The following is a 10,005-nucleotide window of genomic DNA, read 5'->3' as shown; positions in this document are numbered from 1 at the left end:
GGGGTGAAGGGGGTGTCGCTCCGCCGCCCCCCCCAAATCGCCGCTGCCCGAGCGGAACCTGTGGCCCGGCGGTGCGCGCACGCCTGTCCCTGTGATCGCATCCCTTCTCAGAGACGCCTGCGGGAGCCAGGGCTGCGGGAAAGGGGGAAGAACCAGCCGGTTTGGATAATCTGGAGAATCAAAGTGCTGTGCCTCAGGGAAATGGTACGCGTGGTTTCCCCGCAGGGCTGTACTCCTAACGGGATTGCAGCACCCAGCTCCAGTTGAAGACCAGCCTGAGCAGGTCCCAGCCCGTGGAAAGCTGACGCTGACTGTAGGGATCCAACTGTTCTGTCACAAGAGGGTAAAGGTGGCTTTTAGCTTGAGCAAAGCTGCTTGAATGTGGTTAGTGCTACTTGAGCATGTTGTGCAAGCCACTAAAAATTGATTGGGATGTATGTGGGCAGCTGCAAGCAGGAGTCTGTCAGGGACCTTGGTGTGTGCCGGTGCCGTCCTGTGTCACCCTCCCATTCTTCCTCCATGACTTTGTGGCATCAGGCGGATGAAGGGCCACCTTCAGCTGAGCAGTAAGGACAGTGGGTTAAAGCATGGAGGTCTTAAGTTTCCAGATGTCTGTAACTGTCCTATGCCCTGGCTTGGACCCTGCTCTTGATATCCTCTTCTGATTGCTTCCAGGGCAGTAGTAACTAAAGATCCTCTGCTCCTGGGAGGAATAATCAGGTGAGAGAGCATTTGCTGAAACTGCCAGAAAATCATGGGCTAGGACTGCATCTCATTGCAGGGGGAGGCATGCGTGAAGCCGCTCACTGTCATGCACATCAAAGCAGGTTTCCAGCTTGCATAGGGAAAACTGAAGAACAGCAACAGAGGTTTCAGAAATGGAGAGGAAGACCCACTTCAGGGAGCTGGACCAGTTACGCCAAGGTCCTGGGCACTTAGACCCACCACCTTGCATGCAAGAAGAGCAAGGATGGCTGCAGTGGTTGAACACAGATGCAGTCAGTTCTTGGCAGTGGCACAGACACTGGTGAGACCGTTGGCTGCTGACAGCCAGGGCTTCTTGTGTTCAGGATCTGCAGGATGGAAAATTGGAAGACAGTGGGAAGAAAGATGCATCTGACATTGTTAGGCTTGTCCAGAGCCAGGTGCCAACTGGAGGAATAGGGCCAGGGGTGTGCTTCTTACTCATCCATTCACCCAGGAAAACATTTTCATGATGGGAGGAGGTGTTTTGGTCATAGAACCTTGTTTGCCACTGACTTGTGACTTCTGCTAGCTTGGCCCCACTTGCTGTGCATTTGTTTTTTGTTCTTCCCATGTACTGGTTTTGAAGACAATTGAGTGGCTTTTATTTACTGGTTAATGATGGAGCAGTAAGATAACTGAGTCCCCCGTCAAACAAACTCCTTTAAGTCAGGTAGCACTCTGCTGCTCTCTTAAGTGCATGTCAGATCTGAGATGAGGTTGAATTTTTGTATTTGGAGAAGTTGCACATTTTTCCTTAGTACCTCTGAAGGTGGCTACCCTTTCAGGCCCGTCGGGTTTCAGTGAACATAAACCTGTGTTGCTGGAGACAGCCGTAGGAATTTGGATGCCTGCACACCTGCTGAAGAGGCAATTTTGCTGAGACTTTTGTCTCCTTGAAGCACTTCGACATCTTGATATGACCCCACTGCTGACAGTCAAACTACTACAATATTTGCTCTATGCCCTTTCCTGGGAGATCATTATCTCTTACTCTTGGTGTGGCCCATGCTTGTCCTCCTCATTCACTGTAGCTCTTCTGGGGGTAACTCAACAGGGACATGTAGCCATGTAGACTACCATGGGAAGTCTCCTGTTACTTGTCATGGTCTGCAGCAGGTAGGAAGCAAGGGTTTATACCACCACAGCAGTTGAAAGCAGTGGCTATCCTGCACAGCTTCTTTTGATTCAGTGCTTCCTTGATGTCCCTTTCTTCCTTCCCCATCTCCCACTCCTGCAGCCAACGTGTTGTAGCCCTGAGGAAGACAGCTGAGCTGTGAAGGCGAACTGCCTTTTCCAGCACCCGTGGCCCACAGCTGCTATCTGACCATAAACTCCTGCAGACCAGCAAGGAACTGTCTTCCAGCAAGTCAGGCAGCCTTGCCCAGGGCTTGAAATGGTTGATCCTGGCCCTTGCTTTCAGCATTAGGTATACCCACCTTGGAATATCATTTGTGCCTCAAACGCTGCAACTTTGGCAAGCTTTCTGAACTGACTCTGCACCCTGGTGGCTAAACTTGATGTTTTTGGTGCACAAGAAAAAACAGCCTGGAGCAAGGTCTGAAATCCCAGTCTGTCAAATGAACGTGAGGACTTCTAGAGGCGTTTTTCCATCCCACTTTTCCAATAGTGCTTTCACCAGCTGCATGCAGAAGACTGGTACAGTGAGTGGAGTGGGGACTGTAACACAGGTCTTCTGGCTCTAGCCAGAAACAGTGTACTCTAGCTCTAGGTAGCTATAAAAATCTCCCTAATTTACCAGAGATTAAATTATCATATACAGTTCTAAATGTGTGTAGAATAAAATTGAGAATGTTATTTTCTTTGATAATGCCTGCCGTAGATAAAAACTGGCATTTTATACTTAGTACTACAGTGAGCACATTTTACTCCTGTAAAAGCATAGCATTGTAAGCGGCAGCCTTTTTTACCTTAGAGTAAACAGAATTTAGGTATTGCTGATAGCTGTATCTGAACAGCATAATCAGGGAAATCTTGTAATCATGCTGTTAGAAATCTAAGATAAGATTAAATTGTATCTTTTGTGTAATTACAGTCTCTCCATCCACTAGGCAGAGCGGGATACAGGAATGGCTGAGACAAGCTTGTGTGCCACACAATGTATGGTAGCAGCAGAGAAACGAAAGAAAAAAGGGAACTTTTCAAATAGTACTGTGCAAAATAACCGTATAAATGTGCCAGTCATGAGGGTATATTCCATTTAGAAACTAGATTGATGTATTTCACATAAAGTAGAAAGGAGAATTTTGATTACAAGAAATGCTTTTTTTTTTTTTTTTTTTTTTTTTTTTTTTTTCAGTACAGTGATGTTATTCTTCTCTCTTTTTAAAAGTTTCTAGATCCAAGTACAATTAGATCTTGCGTGAATACTAATGAGAAAATACTAACTTTATTTATTGCAATATATATCTTCAGCATGCTATATTAACTCAATTTGTTTTCTGAAATATGAGCTGCATTTTAGTTTTATTTGTGTCTGTCACCTGAGATTGTTACAGTAGGCACTGTAATTACATTATTACCATCTGAAAGACTGCACTTCCAAGCTAGACCAGCTCTGCTTTCTCCGTTGAGTAGCATTCAGTTTTTGGGAAAGACGTAGACAGGTGAAAGGCATGGATCTGCCTGCAACTTGTCTTGGTTGTGAATGAAATGCAGAAATTGTATGGTCCTGGCAACTCCTGTCCTGCACCAAAAGTGCCAGACTGGTGCAGGATGAGGTGTTGTGGGAGGAGATGGGCATTCCTGACTTGAACCAGACAACTGGGGTCTAGTTCAAAATAATTTATTTATTCATGTATTTAAAACAGCAGGAAGTGAAAAATAACACACTTCTTTTGGTACCCAATCAGGGACAGAGCTTGCTTTCTATCAGTCCTTTCAGAAATACCTTACTTTGAATTGTATCTTAGAGCACTGGCTTATATCATGGCTTGTGTTTTGTTCATGTTTCTCCTCCCTACCTTTTGAAATAAAAAAGATTAGGTATGAAGCTCATGATCTGTGTGTTTTATTTGTACCTCATAATATCATGATCTGGTGTGATTTATTTGTACCTCATAATATCATGTAATGATAACTATCGTTCTGCACTTCTGGATTTGTTATTTTCCAGTCTTGTTGGTGGTTCCTTTTTGTCCTGTACAAGTATAGGAATGGGAATGACCAATTAAATTTTATTCCTCCTTCTGCCTTACCTTTTAAAGGCATGGAGTTAAAAAAGGAACTTGTTTTTATACCTTTGCTGTGACCCCTCTCTTTGCTCTTCCTAGAGGAGGAAAAATTCTTGTTGAAGACTTTCTCTTCAGTGATCCACTTTCATCACTTACTTCTGAGGGAGATTCCTTCCTGAACTATGTTGTAGACACAGTCTGTAAGTGAAACAAAACCACTGATTATGTGATCACTATAATATTATCTTACGCAAATGCAAATATGATTCTTCTTGAAATTAACAGCATATCATTTGTGGTTTCATTTCCTCTTTGAGGTTCTCTTGGCTTTGCAGTATATTCTCTTGATGTAAAGGTCTCACCCTGTCCTATAGCATGTATGTGGACAGCTTCTACTTATGCTTGTAGTTGTATTGAAAGTGTTGTTGCTCAGGCTGTTCAGTGATGTGAGGTACAGAAAGCCTAGCCGCGTGGATATGCTAAGCCAAGGGCAGATATGTCTGCATAAATTATTGGTGGCTGAGGAGAGGATGAAATCCACACCATGTGTGATCTGAAGGGAAAATTCCACAATGAAGTCACAGAGGGTTCAGAGGGTTTGGCACCATTGTTTAAAAGCTGCCAAGCTCTTTAGGACATGAGGAAATAAAAGAAGGTCTGGTGAAAGCCCCTCTGTCCCCATCCTTGCCCCCCCAGCAACTTGCAGAAAAAAAGGCTGAAGCCAACTGAGAGCACTTCTTACAGATAAAAGAGTTTGGGTTCCTTTCTTTTTTCTGCACCCACCACTACTTCCTTGCCCCATGTTTTCTTATACATTTCATTCTAGCTACTGAAAACTGGAAACAGGGTATTGCTTCAGAGGGCAGTGATGAGATGAAACTTGAGGCAGGAAATGAAGAGTTGCTGAGCCAGGAATAGAAGGATCTCGGTTCTCTGGCGAAGCCTAAGAGGGCTTTTTTCTTCAGACAGAAATATTGGATGACAAATGGATTAGTGGGGACCCTGGGAGAGACAAAGCCCTAAGGGTCAAAACAATTGGTTTACAGTTACCTTAATAATGTCAGACTGTTTAATTCTTTTCCTTTCTACACCAAATAATCTTATTTATTTCAACTTCCTATTGTATGAAACAATGATCATTCCTCTAATCTCCTTTGCTGACCTTGCCTGGCCCATAGCTCTCCAGCTGAATAAACTGAGATAGGGCAATAAAAACCAAATCTACACCACTAATTAGCTTTTGAAACATCAGTGTTTACCATTCACTGCATGAACTGACTATCAGGCATCATACCACCATGGAAACAATCTACGACTGCGTGTCATGAATGTAAAATAATGTGAGGCACAGAATACAGTGCTGAATTGCACATAAATGAGAAGATACTGGGAATGCTGCATGACCTACAGCAAGATTCAGTGTTTATGTCAGTGAGAAAGATGAACCAAATTATTCATGAGGCTGAAAGGGGGAGAAAAGACATGTGATCCTGGAACAGTTAGAATTATGTTATTCTTGTGGGAAAAAATCAAGATGATTATATTAACGTTACCATTTCTGTTACTCTCTCACCAGAGTCAAAATTTTAGGAACCTGTCAAGCTTTGTGTGTATTATCCAACTGCAAAAAGATGATAGGATTTTAAAGCATCAGTCGATGCAGGTTTTTTATTTTTTTGGTTTGTATTTTTATAAAGCAAATGCTTTCAGAAACAGGGCAAATCAGTAGGTGTGAATTGTCAATCAGGTGGCTGTAGGATGGGGGAGACTTTTTAAGAATATGATGTAATCGCGTGTTAATATGTAAAAAAACCCAAAAATATGTCAACAAACTATTAAGGATTTTATAAAATAAAAATGAAACCCAAAACTGTTTTCAGTGACATAGTCCGAAGCTATGTTCTTCATTGAGACTGCACTTATCAGAGGAAATTGAGTATATTATTGCAGGAAATAATAGGAAATGTGACTTTGAGGATACTGTTTATCACTAAGAATGAGAATTCTGTTTTTCTACATGGTCTGCAGTCGGGTAGTGCTGCTGAGCGGCACTGGTCCAATAAATGTAGAATTTGTCTTGACACAGAAGGTGTGCCAGTCTTGGCCTTTATAATTTTCAGAAGCCCTGTGTTATTAGCCCATGTATTTTCTTACTAGATCTTCACAAAAGAAAGCAGGTAACCTCTTTTTATGAATAAATATAGTATTTCAACTAATCCTCTAATTCTACAGTATCAAATAGTGAAATTAAATATGTGGGTAATTTCAGTAAGGCAAGCCAAACCTGGCACAGACCAAATGACAAACAAAAGTGATGGGTGTCTGATGTCTGAATCTTTTCTGCTAAGGAAAACCATATAAAATGTGGACTGGTGTTTTTTTCCTGCAGCCATTTCAGTCTACCTGCAGTGTACAGAGGTTTGACAGTGATTGTCCACAAATGATTTCAGAAAGTGTTGACACAATCAGAGTGACCACATTTATATCCACCTCGTGGAAACGCAGCTATCCTTCAAGGAGGTGCCCATACAACCTCGGGACACTTACAAGGGAATTCACTTACTAGAATCATTATAAGTGTTTGAAATGCAGTGGGGCACTTCTTACTGCTTTGGCTGGGAAAGCAGATTCAGACAACTGTAATTTTAAGAAGCTGAAGCCTCATCCATTTGCAGCCAGTTATTATTAAGGCATACTGGGCTGAGCGGTTCATTCCTGGCATCTATAAAAAACGTTTCTGAGATCCTCAGGGCACATCAGGCTTTCCTCCTGGCTGTTTCTGAGGGGGCTCCCAACTTGTGAAGATATTCTCCACCTGCTGAGATCATGATTTCTCATATTGACAAAAGCAGTTCAGAATTCCCTTTTTGGGCTGCTCTTTTGCTCAGTTCCTAGTAACTAGGAGCAAACACTACACTGTCCAGCTGAACTGCTTTTGGTCCGGAAAGCCACTTTTGCTGATCACTTTCAGGAATATTTGCGAAGGCTTTTTGCTTTTCCCATTTCTTGATTCTTCAGCTGGCAACTCCAGTGGTTTCTCATTAAATACATTAAATACCGTGCTTTCTGTCTTGTCAGTTTTGTGGTATAAGCGGTTGTCTAAATGAAGTTCATTTTTAACAACGCTAATTTTTAATGGTGTTGAGGTGCAAGAATATAAATATAACTTCCACATCTTCTGGCTCACATTAGTTCAGTTATTCCAATGTGTGTTTATGCCTTTTCAGTTATTAGTTCATTCTGCTAATTAAATATACCTAACTAGTACTTGAACCTTTATTCAGGAGTCCTTTCAGTTTAGGACTTCCAGCTTTGTCACAAGGTAACTCTGCCATCTACTGGAAAGTTCTGAGTAATGTTTTTTGTCTGTAAAATTGGGGTGGGGATGTCTACAATTTTTACCTACAAAAAAAGGTCACCTCTGTTCTGAAAAGCACAGGATGATTTCCTCTTGTTCAGGGAAAACGTGCAGCTGAAATGCACAGTCAATGAGTTACCTGGGATGGGATAAAATATGTGGTAAATAAGGGCTTTTTATGCCCCTCTCAGACAGTCAACATTTTCTCCATCAAAGGTTTTCAAATCTCTCATCCTCCCCTCTATCTGCTTTTTGGGTTGTGTCCCAGGACTAGGGAGGATGGCTGGGGAGTCCCCTAGCCTCCCAGTTCTCTGCATTATCAGAAAGGTTGGGAGCTCAGTGGGCAGTCAGCAGTGCACAGCTCCTTTAATGGCTCAGAGATTTCAGGTGTTTGCATCTGATTTCCAGTCAAGTGTGCATCTAGAGCCTGGTGATCATCAGGTATTCATCTGGAGAGAAGGAAAAAGCAAACATCTGGACAGACCAACTGTGATACGCCATCTGTGCTGCAGGAGCTGTGCATGTTTCCATGTTGCCAGTCTGTGCTTGCAAGTGATGCTGTGGAAGAGGCTCTGGGGCTACCTGGTCCAATTTTATCCTTTCCTCTGTAAGTTACTATGCAGCTGGTAGACTGCTGACATCTGGAAATACTGGGTCTAGTGAAAGATGAAGGCTCTTCTTGGCTTTCTGAGCTCATACTCGCCTCTTGTCACAATTGTTTACTGTCACAAATACACAGATTTGTGTGGCTGAGAGGTGCAAAGGAGTTCTTGTAGCATGGTCAGATACATACTGTTGTCTGTGCTTCTGAGAGCATCTTGCCTTGAAGGTATCAGAGCTGACATCTCTACTGACCACAGACACACTCCATGTCATGCTCTTCCTATATCCATTCTTTGTGGGTGAGTTTTGGTTTAGTTGTTCCACAAAACTATGTGGGTTTTGCCCAGAATTAAGCCTATAGCTTTGTATAAAAGTCAATCTAAAGAGCAAGAGGAAGTATTCTTCTCTGAAAGAGAGTGAAAGAAAACCCAACCCAAAACAGTAAAGTAGAATTTGTCCAATAAAAGAATTGAAGGGTTTCATGTCATCTGGCATTGGTTTGCAAGGATTGGAAGCTATGTCCCTGTTTAATCAACTGCCATGTAGAGATTCACAGCTAGAACTGTCCGTGTGGGGGGTCTGTACCCCTTAGCACTATACAAGGCAGCTTCACCAGCTCAGATACAGCGGTATGTGTTGCATAATGTTCAGTCTCAGCAAATAAACTCAACAGCGACTAGTTGTGCTGAGCGGGATGTAGTGTTTGATCAGACTCTCATCCAGACATCTTGGGTTGTGGCACCATCCGGGGCTCCCTGCAGAAGGAGCTAGGTTAATGTACCAGCACCTGGCAGTGCCGCTATGCCTGATTACAATTGGCTTAGCAACCATGACAGCTTCCCATTAGCAAGAAGGAGTTTTCCAGAATGATTTTTAAGTGTAAACAGCTTTGCAAATGAAGTATATTAAGCATCTGCTTCAGTTTTAAAACTAGATTAAAAAGCAAGATACGACAAGCAAGTAATTTTAAAGATTATCATATAACAGCAGAGATGTAATAAAAGTCTCATTAGTGATTTATTTCCTCCACATACTATTTTTCAAGAGAGATGATGTTTTTTGGTAGGACACACTTCTATTATGTGGGAAATTATGTAACTTTGTCTTTGCTAGCACAAAAGACCAGAATTGTTATCTACTCTCGGTTAAAACTGTAATTTTACAGCTCACCTCCTCATGGAAACACCTTGAGTAGGGTTGGTATTACTTCCAGATATCAAAAGAAAAAGTAATTGGTACCAGCACACTGTCTGGATGTTAATAATATTTCAGCTTTACCTTTGTTGAAAAAATAATTTATTTCTGCCATATATCAGAAGGCAGGAGGCTTGGCACAATCATAGGCTTACTTAAATTTAAGATCAAACCCATTTTCAGTTATTTAGTCTTATGGAGGATTGTCTCCTACACTATAATAGGCAAGCAGTTTTAGATGAGAAGGTTTTAAAGCCCCAGACATGGAGTATCATTTATCTAGGACTGAAATGGGATGAACTGCAGAAGGTACTGAATCAGGGATGGGACTGGTGGGTCAGCCTCTGGGCTTTGCAGAAGAATCTTTGCATTGAACAGGAATGGTTTTGCAGGGAGAGGACATAGGAACTTCTCAAGCTGCTTATGATCAGAAGACAAAAAAGAAGCATATTCTGGGTGATTGCCAGTAAAATTGCTTCTAATTTTCTGCTTCCGCACTGAAAGATCACTGCTTGTATTTAGGCTGAGAGAAAGGTGGGGTGGGGTGGAATGAAGTACTGTGACGTTGCTCTACCCCCTTGCGAATGCCATGTCTCTTTTGTGCAGTCATCCAACTGATGTGGGTTGGGTTTTGTTGTTTGGGTTTTTTTTTTTTTTTTTTTTCACTCCAGCTGCAATACATCTCTGCATATTACACTGAAGTATTTCTTGAACAAAAGTGGGACAATTTCAGTTATGACTAGATCCTAAAGGGAACAAAAAATACTCAGTTTTAACTTCTGACACATCATGATACAGTGTCTGGGGCAGTAGTACGAAAAAACTCTTCCATCTCCCCTGCATTTTACCTCCTGAAAGACCAACTACTGTCTACCCTATGCAGAACGTTTAGGGTTTTTTTTCCCCTCATAC

The sequence above is a fragment of the Athene cunicularia genome (genome assembly GCF_003259725.1).
Source record: "Athene cunicularia isolate RWA chromosome 4 unlocalized genomic scaffold, athCun1 chr4_part1, whole genome shotgun sequence".
Classification (NCBI taxonomy): domain Eukaryota; kingdom Metazoa; phylum Chordata; class Aves; order Strigiformes; family Strigidae; genus Athene; species Athene cunicularia.
The sequence above is the reverse complement of the archived record's forward strand: the minus strand, read 5'-3'. Positions refer to the sequence as shown.